The 15,458-nt window shown below is 44.4% G+C and overlaps 1 non-coding gene and 1 pseudogene across 1 annotated transcript; one reads left to right on the top strand and one right to left on the bottom strand.

Annotated features, from left to right (window-relative positions):
- Positions 1 to 318: 318 nt before the first annotated feature.
- On the bottom strand, positions 319 to 425 carry LOC112084780. Its single transcript, XR_002898440.1, has one exon. It is a non-coding gene; the product is annotated as a small nucleolar RNA R71 (small nucleolar RNA).
- Positions 426 to 908: 483 nt separating this feature from the next.
- On the top strand, positions 909 to 5,734 carry LOC112084530 (annotated as a pseudogene).
- Positions 5,735 to 15,458: the final 9,724 nt, after the last annotated feature.

The following is a 15,458-nucleotide window of genomic DNA, read 5'->3' as shown; positions in this document are numbered from 1 at the left end:
GCCGGGATTCAGGCACCTCCTGTCCAAAACAACAACTTTGAAGTTAAAGCTTCCCTGCTCAATATGGTGCAGAACTCCAAGTTTCACGGTTTACCCGGAGAGGACCTTCTAGAGCATCTAGATCAATTTGATCGAGTTTGCGACCTGACAAAGATAAACGGCGTGTCAGAAGATAGTTTCAAGCTACGCCTGTTCCCATTCAGCCTCGGTGACAAAGCTCACCAATGGGAAAAGAACCTCCCGAGGGGTTCCATCCAAACGTGGGAGCAGTGTAAACTGGCATTCTTATCAAAGTTCTTCTCCACTTCACGCACGGCCAAGCTACGGAACCAAATCTCCAGTTTCACTCAGCACAACAACGAGAGTTTTAGTGAAGCTTGGGAAAGGTTCAGGAGCTATACCAACCAATGCCCACACCACGGCTTCTCGGAGGACTCCCTCCTGAGTACTCTATACCGAGGTGCCCTCCCCAAGATCAGAAACCAACTAGATACAGCCTCCAACGGAAATTTTTTGGGGAAAGAGATCAACACGGCAATGGAACTAGTAACCTCGCCATGTCTAATGACACGTATGGAGAAGATTTTGATAGGGCAAACCGTTCAGAGGGATCTAGTAAAGAACACAGAATGGATAGGTGTAACTCTCTCTAAGAAACGCGGCGTTTAGATCTGAAAGGCAATCAAAAAGGCGATAGGGTTTTAGGGTTTCTTCGTGAGCAAGCGAGCTTTCCGGCGCGGCCGCCTCCATGATGGCAACGCCGGGGGAGCAAAAGGGTATCCCCTCATCTTGTCCTCAGTCTCCGGCAAAGTTGAAAGACGGTTCTGGCCCATCGACGATGTCTTTTGCTTCGATAGTTCAAAATAAGCAAGTTCTGAAACGATACGCAGTGGAAATCAAATCCTCAGATGGTCATCGATCAGTCGAAGTGCCAGATGAAGTATTTGAAAATCCATCACCTTGTGGTTGGTCGGTTTCTCTCGGCGGCTCCCCATGTCGCTAAAGTGCACGTCATTGTAAACAAAATTTGGTCTCAAGGAGACAAAGTTGAAGTTAATGTTGTGAATCCCACAACAATGCGGTTTCGGATTGTGATTCCACAGTTGAGAGCTCGAATCCTTCGAAGAGGGATGTGGATTATCGCTGACATCCCCATGGTGGTGTCTAAATGGTCTCCTTTCTCTGAGCATGATACACCAGAAGTTAAATCAGTTCCTCTGTGGGTCCATCTCCGGAACGTCCCCATAGATATGTTCTCTTGGAAAGGTTTGAGCTTCATCACCAGTGCTGTGGGCGAGCCAAAGCATCTGCATCAGGAGACAGCTGCTTGCTCAAATTTTGAGCTATCAAAAGTGTTTGTCAACGCTGACCTAACTAAAGAACTTCCAGATAAAATCAGCTTCACAAAGCAGGGACAGGAATCGGAGGTGGAGTTCTCTTACCCCTGGTTACCTTCTAGATGCAACACATGTGAGAAGCGGGGTCATCTAGAAGCTGCTTGTGTGATTAACATGAAAAAAGGTGGAGACAAGGGAGAACCGGTAACAGCCCTGGTGGATAAACCTGTAGTAGACATTGTAAGCAGTCCAATAGCTGCAACATCAGAGCCTACAGGCCAGAGACCAGATGGGGTTGGGGAAACAGCAGTAGTTCAGATAGTTCAGACACAAAGTGGAGGAGAAACAGATCAGGCAAACCCAGAGGTATGAACTCGAGTCTCACCTGCAAAAGCAGGGCGAAGCCCAACAAAGCCAAAGGATCTCAATGGAGAACCGAATCAGATAGCTTTGGCATCAGCCTTTGCAATTCTTAGTGATAAAGATGAGGAAGGCGAAATTGTGGAATCTGCGGAAGTAGAGGAAGGTTTGCAGAATCTGGAAACAATAGAAGCAGTGGCTGAAACTCAAGAGCAAACATCACAAGCAGAGGTACCTGAGGGTACTGTGGTACGACAATCATTACCAAGAAACTCAAAGAACCGCCATAAATTCTTGGCAGAGCCTGCAGTTGTAGCAAACAGGGACAACCTGGGAGTTACAGCTAAAAAAGCACCCCACCAAAATTAATAGATGTCGAGCTGCTTTTGGAATGTTCGGGGATTCAACAAAACATTTAAGCATTCCGTAGTTCGAAATCGGTTGAGAGAGGCTGGTGTTCATTTTGGTTGTTTATTGGAAACAAGAGTCAAAGAAAATAAGGCCATGAGTATCGTAAATTCTGTTTTGAAGGAGTGGTCATTCATGGCTAATTATGAATTCAATCACTTAGGTCGCATTTGGGTTTTCTAGAGATCTACGGTTCGTTTAACTCTAGTGTTCAAAAGTGACGAAATTATCACTTGTTCGGTTTGATGGAGGGAGCAACAGAAGAGTTCTTCTGCAGTTTTATCTATGCCCTGAATACAGAAGAGGGGAGGAAAACTCTGTGGGAAGATTTGAGAAATTACCATGACTCTCCAATGTTTAAGGATAAACCTTGAATTGTAATGTGAGATTTCAACGAAATCTTAGATGGAGAGGAGCATTCAAACTCTGATAGCTTATCAGGGGCTACTTCAGGTATGAGGGATTTACAGGATACGGTGAGGCATTGTTCTCTAACTGATCTCGGAGGCCACGGACCTCTGTTTACATGGTGCAATAAGAGGGAAAATGATCTAATCTGTAAAAAGTTAGACAGAGTCCTTGTAAACGATATGTGGCTACATCAATATTCTCAGACTTACTCTGTCTTCGAAGCTGGGGGTTGTTCAGATCATCTCCGATGCAGAATAGGAATTGACGTGACGGATACATCAAAGCGACGACCTTTCAAGTTTGTGAATTCGATAGGGAAAATGCCGGAATTTTTACCATTGATAGGGGAACACTGGACTTCATCTGCGCCTCTATTCCACTCCACATCAGCTTTATTTCGGTTGGGGAAGAAGTTAAAGTCGCTAAAGCCAAAGCTCCGACAGCTAAGCAAAGCGAAACTAGGTAACCTACCTAAACGAGCTAAGCTTGCGCTGCAGGATCTTTGTGAGAAGCAAAATAAAACTATGGATCAACCGTCTCCTGAGAATATAAAGAAAGAATCGGAAGCTTTCCTTCGATGGCAACATGTGGCGACGCTGGAAGAGGAATTCTATAAAAAAAGATCCAAACTTCACTGGCTGAAAGTTGGGGATCAAAATACGAAAGTGTTTCATAATGCCGTGAAGATTCGGGAAATGCAGAACAGCATCCGTGAGATTCAGTGTGCTGATGGAAGTAAAGTAGATACATCAGAGGACATTAAGAAAGAAGCTGTTCGTTTTTTTACTGAGTTCCTCACTCACAAGCCTGATGACTTTGAGGGTGCTTCTATAGAATGCCTGGAACAACTGTTGGATTTTCGTTGTAGTGATAGTGATTGTCGGTTGCTGGAACGAAAAGTCACAGAAGAAGAGGTGCAGAAGGTATTATTTTCGATGCCTGGAGATAAATCTCCTGGACCAGATGGATACACAAGTGAATTCTTCAGATCAGCTTGGCCTGTTATTGGATCCGATTTCACCATTGCTGTGCAGTCCTTCTTCCTGAAAGGCTTTCTTCCCAAAGGTATCAATTCCACTATATTAGCCCTCATTCCAAAGAAAGGTGATGCAATAGAGATGAGAGACTATAGGCCCATCTCTTGTTGTAATGTTATTTACAAGGTTATATCCAAGCTGATAGCTAACCGTTTGAAGAATCTAATGCCGAGAATCATTGCTTCAAATCAGTATGCATTTGTTAAGAACAGGCTATTGATGGAAAACTTACTCTTAGCAACAGAAATAGTCAAAGACTATCACAAGGACTCTGTCTCAGCTAGTTGTGCCTTAAATATTGACATCTCTAAGGCCTTTGATTCAGTCCAGTGGTCATTCATTGTCAATATTCTCACCGCATTAAAGTTCCCTACATCGTTCATCCATTGGATACATCTTTGCATATCCACTGCTTCCTTCTCGGTTCAAGTGAATGGGGAATTAGCAGGCTATTTTCATAGTGAATGGGGGCTTCGTCAAGGCTGTTCCTTGTCACCGTATCTATTTGTGCTGAGTATGAATATTTTGTCAAAGTTAATCGATGCTGCTGCACTGAGAAGGGAGATTGGTTTCCACCCGAAATGTCAGAATATCACGCTAACACACTTGTGTTTTGCTGATGATATCATGGTATTTACAGATGGGAAGAAGCGATCTATTGATGGGATTATACGGGTGTTTGATCAGTTTGCCCGATACTCAGGTTTAAAAATTAGTCTGGAGAAGTCTACTATTTACATGGCTGGGGTTTCTCAAGCAAGTCAAAAAGCCATTCTTGCAGAGTTTCCCTTTGCGGCAGGACAGCTTCCTGTAAAGTATCTCGGTCTTCCTCTGCTTACGAGAAGTATGAAATCTAATGATTATTTGCCTCTATTGGAGAAAATCAAGGCAAAAATCAGCTCATGGACAGTGCGGCCCTTATCATATGCAGGACGTCTTCAACTGATCAAATCAGTGCTTATGAGTGTTGCTAATTTTTGGTTGGCTGCATTTCAGTTACCGAGTTCTTGCACAAAGGAGATTGAAAAACTATGCTCAGCATTCCTGTGGTCTGGTCCAGAGTTGAATACTCATAAAGCAAAACTCGCTTGGAGTGTCGTCACCAAAGAAAAACCAGAAGGAGGGCTGGGCTTGCGGTCAATGAAGGAGGTTAACAAGGTCTGTGGACTTAAACTAATATGGAGGATTTTGGGATGCAGAGATTCATTATGGGCACAGTGGATACACATGAACTTACTCGCCAAAGAGTCGTTCTGGTCTGTTAAAGAAAAACCAAATGTGGGGTCTTGGATGTGGCGCAAGATCTTGAAACTAAGGCCACTGGCAAGACAGTTTTACAAAATGGAAATCAGGAGTGGAAGAGATACCTCTTTTTGGCATGATCATTGGTTGCCTCTCGGGAGATTGGTGGATCTTTTAGGCACTCATAGTTGTATTGATATGGGTATTTCAATCAATTCAACTGTGGAGTGTGTGTTGAAAAGTCATAGACGCAGGCGTCACAGAGTCCTGCTCCTAAAGCGAGTAGAAGAGGAAATCGTAAAGGCCAGAGAAACTGCAAACTTTGAGGAAGCTGATGTAGTCAAATGGAAGTGCAGTGCAGACACTTTCAAATCGAAGTTCAATACCAGAGCCACTTGGGTCCTCATTCGTGCACCTCAGTTAAACTGTTCTTGGACTGAAGCTGTTTGGTATAAGCATGCCACACCTAAGTTCTCATTTCTCCACTGGATTATAATGCAGAACAGATTCGCCACGGGTGATAGAATGATGAAGTGAAATGCGAATATTATTCCAGTTTGCACTTTATGTCAACATCCGTTGGAGACGATGCACCACTTGTTCTTTACCTGCACATATTCATCTCAGGTATGGACGACGTTAGCCAAAGGCATACTCAAGACCAGATTCACGACAATATGGGAGGAACCGATGATTCTCATCCAAGACAGAACTCAGACGAAAATCTTCAACTTCGTCATCAAGTATACACTGCAGGCCGCGATCCATGCCATTTGGAGAGAAAGAAATGCAAGGAGACATGGTGAAGACCCCTCTCCTCCTCAAATGTTAATGAAGCTAATTGACAGAGCAGTTCGGAATAGATTAAGTTCGATCAGACTCATAGGGAACCTTGACTACGAGGATAGTCTCTCTTTTTGGTTTGACACAAGGGCTTAGAATAATTATGTTAGAGGCATATTGAATTCTTTAAACTATGCAGCACTTGATGTAAAAACGTTTTTTTGATTGAATAAATTTTACATTCAGTTCAAAAAAAAAAAAAAAGAACACAGAATGGAGAAGGATATAAGAGAGCTACAAAGCAAGCTTGACAAGGTTCTCATGGCTACACAAAAGCCAATCCACTTTGTAGGCGAGTTCGATGAGCAAGGTCCAAGCTTTGATAATGTCAATGAAGATGGTCTAACTCAAGAGGAGATTAACTACATAGGGAACCAACAAAGGTATCAGAGGTTTAACAACTTTGGGAACAATCCAAACCTCTCATACCGAAACCCAAATGTAGCTAATCCTCAAGACCAAGTCTACCCTGCTCAACAACACCAACAAAGCTATGCTCCAAAAGCTCCATTTCAAAATAGCTTTCAGCCCAAGCAACAATTCGGAGGGCACCAACAGAACTACAGTCAGCAGAATCAACCGAGTCAAAGCACCAACTTCAGCAGCCAGCCGCAGCAGCATAAGTTTCCACCAGGGTTCAATCCGCAGCTGATGGGTAATCCGCAACAGAATCAGGGAACGGCTCAAAATCAGATGGGTTCTGACGTCTGTGGGATTCTACAGCAGCTGTTACAAGGTCAGCAACGAGTTGAGAGCCAGAACGCAACAATACAACAGGATATCAGGGAGCTTAAGCAGAATCAAGCTGCAACATCTTCACGAGGTCCGACTTTACCAGGTAAACCGGAGCCTAACCCCAAGGAGTATGTGAACGCCATCACATTGAGGAGTGGAAAAGAATTACAAGCTCCAACACCTAAGCCAAAGCTCATTGAGGACAATGAGCAAATTGGTGGGGAGGCATCCTCAGATGATGCACAAGCAGAAAAGATTTTGGAGGAAGAACCGATCAAGGACAAAGGTAAAGAGGTGGAGAAGACACCGGAGCTTGAGAAACCCTACGTCCCACCACCACCTTATCAGCCCAATTGACCATTTCCAGAGCGTTTCAAGAAGCAAGTCCTAGATAAAGCTAAAGCGGTCTTTGAGAAGCATTTGGAGAATACGCAAATAACCTTGCCCATCATCGATGCTTTCTTAGCTATACCTCAGCTCGGAAAGTTTCTTAAAGATGCTATTCTCAATAAGACAAAGGATCTCCAAGGTATGGTGATATTGAGTCACAAATGCAGCGCCATCATTCAAAGGAGGTCTATACTAAGAAAGCTATCCGATCCGGGCAGCTTTACTCTACCGTGTGCCATAGGTCACTTGAAGTTCTCAAGTTGCTTGTGTGATCTAGGAGCTTCTGTGAGCTTAATGCCCTACATGGTGGCCAAGAGATTGGGGTTTAAAAGCTATAAGCCGGCCAAGATCTCCCTTGTATTAGCTGATAGATCGGTGAGATTACCAGTGGGTTTACTTGAGGATTTGCCTTTGAGAATCGGTGAGATAGAGATCCCCACAGATTTCATAGTTCTTGAGATGGATGAGGAGCCTGTTGACCCCATCATCTTGGGGAGACCGTTCTTAGCGACAGCAGGAGCGATCATAGACGTAAGAGGAGGCATGATCGAGCTGCACATCGGTTCCGAAACCATGAAGTTTGATGTGAAGGAAATAATGAAGAAACCGATCATTGGAGGTCAAATTTTCTATGTGGAAACCATGGAGAAGCTAGCTGATGAGCTCCTAGCAGAGTTAAACGCAGAGGACCCGTTACAAGTGGTCTTAACTCGGGAACAAAGTGAGCACGGGTACCTGAACGAGGAAAGCGATGTGTACAAGCGTCTTCTCGACTAACCGAAAGAACTTGATGCTGAAACGAGGTTTTTGGAGCTCGGGAAGAGTGGCCTCGGCATTTCAGACATCGGGGAGTCCAAGACTGTTGGGAAGACACCTCGGGATATCATGGCCACGACATCTTATGCCGAGGTTGCTGGTAAACCGCGCGAGAAAGAAAAAGCCAAGGGGGCTGTTCCGAGGCAATGCAGCTTCAAGGCTGATTGGAATGAGGCTGATGCACCCCCTGTTGAGCTCAAGCCTCTACCAACAGGGCTGAGGTACGCTTTCTTAGGCTCAAACTCTTCATATCCTGTGATCATCAATGATAACTTGTTAGAGCATGAAGAGAGTGCATTGCTTAGCGAGATAAGAAAGTTCAGGAGAGCCATAGGGTATTCTTTGGCTGATATTAGAGGGATCTCTCCTGATATGCACCCACAGGATACACCTAGAAGTCCAAGCCATGTCTTCTATTGAGCATCAACGACGTCTTAACCCAAACCTCAAGGAGGTGGTTAAGAAGGAGATACTCAAACTCCATGAGGCAGGGATAATATACCCAATCTCTGACTCAAGGTGGGTATCTCCTGTTCACGTTGTGCCCAAAAAAGGTGGGATCACGGTGGTTAAAAACGAAAAGGATGAGCTTATAGCCCAAAGAACCATAACCGGTCATCGCATGTGCATAGACTACAGAAAATTGAATGCTACCTCTAGGAAAGATCATTTCCCTTTGCCGTTCATTGATCAAATGCTTGAAAGGCTAGCTAATCATCCTTATTTTTTTTTTCTTGATGGGTACTCGGGTTTCTTTCAAATCCCCATAGATCCCCGAGATCAAGAGAAAACAACATTTACATGCCCTTATGGTACTTATGCATATAGAAGAATGCCTTTTGGTATTTGTAATGCACCTGCGACTTTTCAAAGGTGTATGATGCATATCTTCTCTGACCTCATTGAAGAGAAAGTGGAGGTGTTCATGGACGATTTTTCTGTCTACGGCTCCTCTTTCTCCGATTGTCTTTCTAACTTGTCTCAGGTTTTAAAGCGATGTGAGGAGCACAAGCTCGTCTTGAACTGGGAAAAATGCCACTTCATGGTTCAAGAAGGGATAGTCTTGGATCACAAGGTGTCAGAGAAAGGCATAGAGGTGGACAAAGCCAAGATCGAGGTTATGGTGAACCTACAAGCTCCGAACTCAGTGAAAGGAATAAGAAGCTTCCTTGGGCACGCAGGGTTCTACAGAAGATTCATTAAAGATTTCTCTAAAATAGCCAGACCTTTGACAAGGCTATTGTGCAAGGAGGTGGAGTTTATCTTTGATGGTGAGTGTGAGGAAGCTTTCAAGAAGATTAAGGAGGCATTGATCAGTGCACCGATTGTCCAGGCCCCTGATTGGTCATTACCTTTCGAAGTGATGACGGATGCATCGGATTATGCCGTGGGAGCTGTCTTGGGGCAAAATAAAGACAAGAAACTCCATGTGATCTATTACGCAAGCCGCACATTGGACTCAGCTCAAGAGAAGTACGGCACCACCGAGAAGGAAATGCTGGCCATTGTGTTTGCATTTGATAAATTTAGGAGTTACCTTGTGGGATCAAAGGTCAAGGTCTATACAGATCATCGGCTTTGAGATACCTCATGACCAAAAAAGATGCTAAGTCGAGGCTTCTCAGATAGGTACTGTTGCTTCAGGAGTTTGACATGGAAGTGCTTGATAAGAAGGGTATTGAGAATGGAGCTGCCGACCATCTCTCAAGGTTGAGGATCGAATCACAAGTACCTATAGATGATGCTTTACCCGAGGAACATCTCATGCTTGTTAAGTCTTATCTAGAAGTAGAGGAGGCCAACACGATCAAGGAAAGAAGCCTCCCATGGTTTGCAGATCTTGTGAACTACTTGTCATGCGGTTTAGAGCCACCAGAGCTAGATTCCTATCAGAGGTAGAAGTTCTTTAGAGATGTGATGAGGTATCATTGGGATGAGCCGTATTTATACGTGCTTAACAAGGACCATCTCTATAGACAGTGCTTGGCTAAGGAAGAGATTTACCCGGTGCTACAAGAATGCCACGGTTCAGCATATGGTGGCCACTTAGGAGCTTTCAAGATGGTAGCCAAGGTTTTACAAAGTGTTTTTTGGTGGCCGACCATGTTCAGAGACGCTCAGAGTGTTGTTTCAAGGTCTGAGGCTTGTCAAAGGCACGGTAACATATCCAAGAGGATGAGATGCCTCAGAACCCGATTCTAGAAGTCGAGGTCTTCTACTGTTGGGGCATTGATTTTGTGGGTCCCTTTGTAAGCTCATATGGGAATCAGTATATACTTGTTGCTGTGGACTATGTGTGCAAGTTGGTAGAAGCGGTTGCATCTCCAACCAATGATTCGAAAGTTGTGGTAAAGCTCTTTAAGAGAACCATTTTCCTGAGATTTGGAGTCCCAAGGGTGGTTATTAGTGATGGGGGTATCCATTTCGTCAATAAGACTCTTGAGAGTCTTTTGAAAAAGCATGGAGTAAGGCACAAGGTAGCGAGTCCTTATCATCCTCAAACGGGCGGTCAGGTGGAGGTCTCAAACCGCCAGATCAAGGCCATTTTGGAGAAAATCGTGAACTTATCTAGGAAAGATTGGAGCAAGAAGCTCGATGATGCTTTTTGGGCTTACAGGACTGCGTTTAAAACCCCCATTGGAACCTCACCATTTAACTTGCTCTATGGGAAAAGTTGCCATTTACCGGTTGAGTTGGAGTACAAAGCCTTGTGGGCAGTGAAACTCTTGAACTTTGATATCAAGACGACTCAGGAAAAGAGGGTTCTACAACTTCATGAACTTGAGGAGATTCGTTTAGAAGCTTTTGAGAGCTCTAAAATCTACAAGAAAGAACCAAGGCGCTCCATGACAAGAAGATACAAAAGAGAGAGTTCAAAGAAGGGGACCAAGTTCTGTTGTTCAACTCGAGACTTAAGCTATTCCCTGGAAAGCTAAGGTCCAGGTGTCCGGTCCATTTACAATCCTTGAAGTGAGGCCATACGGAGCCGTTGTTTTAAAGGAAAAAGATGGACATGGATTTGTTATGAATGGTCAGAGGGTAAAGCATTACTTGGCATCAGAAACAAGAGAGGGAGCTACCTTAGTTCCTCTTCTTGAACCCAAAACTGCCTGAAAAGGTAAGTAAAGTCAAACTTAGAGACGTTAAACAAAGTGCTCTTGGGAGACACCCTAAGCTTATCCTTGTTAATATTTCATTTTCATCTTCCTTTTTCTTTTTATTTGAAGCTTTTTGAAGGGTTTGTTAAGTGTTTCAGGTTTTAGACAGCAAATCTTGAAAGGAAAGAAAAGGCAAGTCAGCTTGTAAATACACGGCCTGATGATTTAAGACAGGAGTTTCCATAGCCTCGGTATCGACCATCTGTATAATTATGCCACGGTCACCTTTACCGAGTGAAAGCCTGAGAACCTCGGCTAAGCTCCTCGCCTTATTTACGTCATGGCCGTGTAGTGAAAGTGAGATCGTGAAATGACTAAGTGTTGGGGAGGCCCACGGTGTAAACACCTCGGTATAAATATACCGAGGGTCAATGTTCACAAGAAACGGTTAAGAACCTTGTTACGAGGCCGCGACCCGTTTACACCTAGGCCAAGTCACCAAAACCCCCAAGCACCAAGTGTTCTGTGTTAAAACAAGTGCCATCGGCATGATGCCCTCGGGGTGGAGCATGCCGAGGTGCCTGGTAACGAGAAGGAACACAAACGAAAACACTTGGGACACTTCAGTCAAAGAAGAAGGTTTGCGCGGTCAATGGAAAAGACTTGAGGGCCACGAAAATTTACGTGTTAGCATGAGCTCAAGACCCTCGGTCTGGTGCCCTCGGGGTGGAACATACCGAGGCCGCTTTTGTTAACACACGAAAAAAGGGTCCAGACCATACGGCCTTTGTCTTATCCATACCGCGGTCTCTTTGAGGCTTTACGCGGCATTTTGATTTCAAACACTCGGTCAAGGCGAATTTTGGCGCGGTCAACGGCTGGAGTTTGAATGGAAGGGGGGACCAGTCCCACAACAGTCCAAAAACCAGCTGGAAAGCACGCTCCAGCCCATACCTGCCTCCATACTGAGCCAAAACGCAGAGTTTGCCTTCTTCACCCTTTTCTCTGCATTTCACGCTCATGTCTCTCTCATTTCTCATTAGTTTCGAGCGATTCCAAGTGTTCTAAACTCTTTAGGGTGTTGTCTATTCTGAATAAGCATCTCACTAAGCTTGAATCCGGTGTTCCCAAAGGTATTTGCATTCTAAAAACTCATCTTTTTCCATTGTCGTTTGCGAGCTTCATTGTTTGAAAAACATGGAATCGATTCTTTTACATCGTTAAAACCTTTGGGAACAATTTTAGAAATTCCAACAGGATAGACAACACATGAAAGACCAGTTCTTGCAATAAAAATCGTTTGTTCTTGAGTTTTTAAAATTCATGAGAGATTGTGCTTTAAATCGGCTTTAATGGTGAAATGGTTCTCTAAGCTGAACTGTCTTTGTTCCTTTGCTAATAGTGATTGCATTGATTTATTTGTTCACTCTGAGCTTGAGAAACCATTAAACCAACCGTGTTTAAGAGAAAGCTCTGTTCTTGCTTGCTCTTTTGACTTTTGAGCTTTGTGTTACACTCGGTTCTCATTTATTCTTTAAGGCTTTTCTTTGCAGATGAACGATGTTCAGAAGAAAACCACCAAGGGAAAAGCTGTGGCCTCGGTACAAAATGGAGGACCGAACAAGAAATCCTTCGCGAGCACCAAAGGAGCCGAAGGCGAACCAGCTGCAAAGCGTGCAAGAAACAGCGAGCCCACACTTGTACCCGTGCCTGAGCCAAGGAGGAAAGGAAATCAAGTAGCTTCAGAGTCTGATGAAGAGGAAGTTGGAGCACTGGTCCTAAAAGGTAATACGCATGAGCATCAGGCCGAATGTAATGAAGGAGCAAGGCAAGAACCAAAAGCTGTGCCTGAAGGAGAGCACTTTCCAACTACTGGAGATTATTTGGACCATTTTAACTCGGTGAGAGTGGCTGATATGTCTATATTTTACATCATTTAGAGTGCATTTTAGAGTCCTCATTATGTGTTTTCCCCATGTAAATTGAGTCTTTAGGCATGAAAATAGGATTTAGGGCTTGCATTAGGTCCCAAAGAGTTTTGCATGTTTTGAAGTCTTTATCAGGTGCTTGGGGAGTCATTTGGAGCCTAAGAAGAGGAGCAGAGAAGAAGACGGTGAAGAAAAGGGTCAAAAATGGTGAAAACCGCTTGGAGGAATTTCTCGGCCAAATCGCTTACCGGACGGCAAGAAACCTCGGCCAAAATCCTTACCGATCGTTCAACCTCGACCAAAAAGCTTACCGATCGCTCAGCACCGACCAAAGTCCGTACCGATCGACCAAAGTCAGCCTGGGTCGAAGATCAGGTGTAAATACCGCGGGTTGAGTTTTTGGCCGAGGCGAAGGAATTTTTACGACCAAAAAGCTTACCGCGGTACACAGCCCTCGGCCATTTTCCTTACCGCGGGAAGCTTTTCTCGACCAAAATTTGTCCTTGTCCGTGCGTTTCAAAGATCAGCAATCCGGGGAACCATCCGGTCCGAACCAGTTGGCGGGGTCTTCAGCAAAGTTGGAGATAATCAAACAAAGATCCCAGAACAGTTGGAATCATCCAATTCGGACCAGTGGGGAGAAAGATACAGCTTCCGGAAGATGCACCAACATTACGCGCATCCGAGAACCGAACGGTGGAGTACAAAGATCACGGCGGACGGAACCTTTCCGGACCGAACCAGCTTGCCCGGTCTTCATCAAAGTTTGAGAGCTTTGAAAGACCTTTTCAGAACGGTTGGGATCGCTAAATTCGGACGAGTGGTTTGAAAGATAAAGTCTCCGGAGTTCACACCGGTCCAAACAGCTTATTTCCCGGTGATTCCAATGCGGTTCAAAGATATGAAATCCAGGAAGCCTTCCACTTCCCAAGCTCCGACGGTTTCTTCACCAAAGTTCGAGTTTATTGAGTCACCTTGACTATGAAACTGGTCTCAGAGCATTCGGAGTCGTGGGTCGAAAGTTACTGCCGCCGGAAGGCGACATGGTCGATACGGGCCCAAATATGTTGCGATACGCGCTAAGTGTTTCTTCAGGGCTCGGCATCATTACCTCGACATCAGCCAAATCAAGGCTCATATTTTGGAAGTATCCTGAGCTAGGCCTCGTATAGATACCTCGGCACGTTGGGATCAAGGCATGCACACGTAAGAAAGGAGCTGGAAACGACTAAGTGTTGAACATGCACCTCGGTGTAGCGACCTCGGCGTGCATGCCGGACCCTATTCTCCCGAACCCCTCGACGTCCAAGCGCCTCGGCATTTTATCCCGAGGTCCATTGTCACAAGCCCAGAATCAAGAACAAAGCTGCTCAAAAACACACACGTGAAGATGGATCAAAGACTAGGGTTCATGCATGTTCTTGCCGTGTTCTTCACGAGATCTTCATTTGGATCTGGACTCACGTGCACTCCTCGACATGAAGACCTCGGCTTCACTCTCCGACACACCGTGGCACTCACCCATCAGCCCAAGAACGCGGTTCAGTACCCGGTTTGTTCCGGGCTGACCCGCGACACTTTACCTTTGCTATATATACATTTTGAGACTAAAAACCTAATCATCTTATCTCTTATCTGTTTTTAGCTTCAAGAACTTGCCTCTTTGGTGAAACTGGATGATTCTAATCCGATATCTCGCTTTTGCATGAGAAATCTTGTTCTTTCTTTATTTCTTTGATCATCTAACATTAAACTCCTCATCATGACCAGCTACACGTCTTGCAAAGGACTTAGTGAGCTCGTTATGATTAGTGAGTAGTCGTTTAAGCGGCTTTAGACGAGTAGATTAGGGTGCTTTCAAGGTAGATTAGTGGGTTTAGGTGTCTAGTCTTGCATGTTTCATTCTTTAACCGACGAGATCTCTAGGCTGGATCCAAGCACATCACTTGAGGTTCAGATCTGAGACATATCTCGCATCAAAAGTGTTCGTAGAAATGTCTGAACCACTCGGTTATGGGTTTAAGAGTCTTTCATCACGAGAGTGATAGTTCGTTCTCTTAAATGACATTTTTGAACTGATTCTTATTGCTGATTGATTCGATGCTTCTCAAAAGACATTTTTGGTATGAAGGAGGATCAGTTTAGATGCTTAATACTTTCATGAGAAGATTAACATGCCTTGAGTTCAAAGTTAAATGAAACTGCTTGATGTTTTGATACATTAACCAACTAGTTGAACTTGGAAGCATCCGAGTCAAGTATCTCGTCTAAAGTTCCTTGCTTTATTACATATTATCATCATCTGAATCGTTCAGTTATTATTTGCATCCTGTCTCTGTTTAGATCTAATCATTTGCTTTACCTTTCATGCTTAATCGTTTGTTACTTAGCTTAGTTCAAAACCTTCACCTTTTGTCTTGACTTAAATGAACAAACATCATAGTCTAGTGTCTCGTTGACTTGTCTGGATTGATACCTCTTTGTGCTACTTCGACAAAGGGGATTGATAGCCCTGAGTCCTATAAAACTCTTATCTATCAATTGGCGCCGTTGCCAACTTGTCGGAGCATTAGTCTTTTGTTTGTTCTTGAGTTCAAGATTTTACCTTTCTTTGTTTTACTCACTTCTTTGCAAGTTCTTGTGTTGCTTTCAGGTGCATGAAAACCAGGTCTCGGAGCACAGAACCGCCTCTACCGTACGACGACAACATCAACCGGATTGAGAGGCGAGCTCGCGAGAGGGAACGGCATTTTGAACGACTTGGAATGGCAGAACAGCAAAGGATCGAGCAACAGGCTCACGAAGCCGAACACCAGGCTCATGCTAATCAGGCGCAGGCAGGCAGGAATGAAC

This window comes from Eutrema salsugineum, unplaced genomic scaffold, assembly GCF_000478725.1.
Source record: "Eutrema salsugineum unplaced genomic scaffold, Eutsalg1_0 scaffold_4, whole genome shotgun sequence".
In the NCBI taxonomy this organism is placed as follows: Eukaryota; Viridiplantae; Streptophyta; class Magnoliopsida; order Brassicales; family Brassicaceae; genus Eutrema; species Eutrema salsugineum.
The sequence above is the reverse complement of the archived record's forward strand: the minus strand, read 5'-3'. Positions and strand labels throughout refer to the sequence as shown.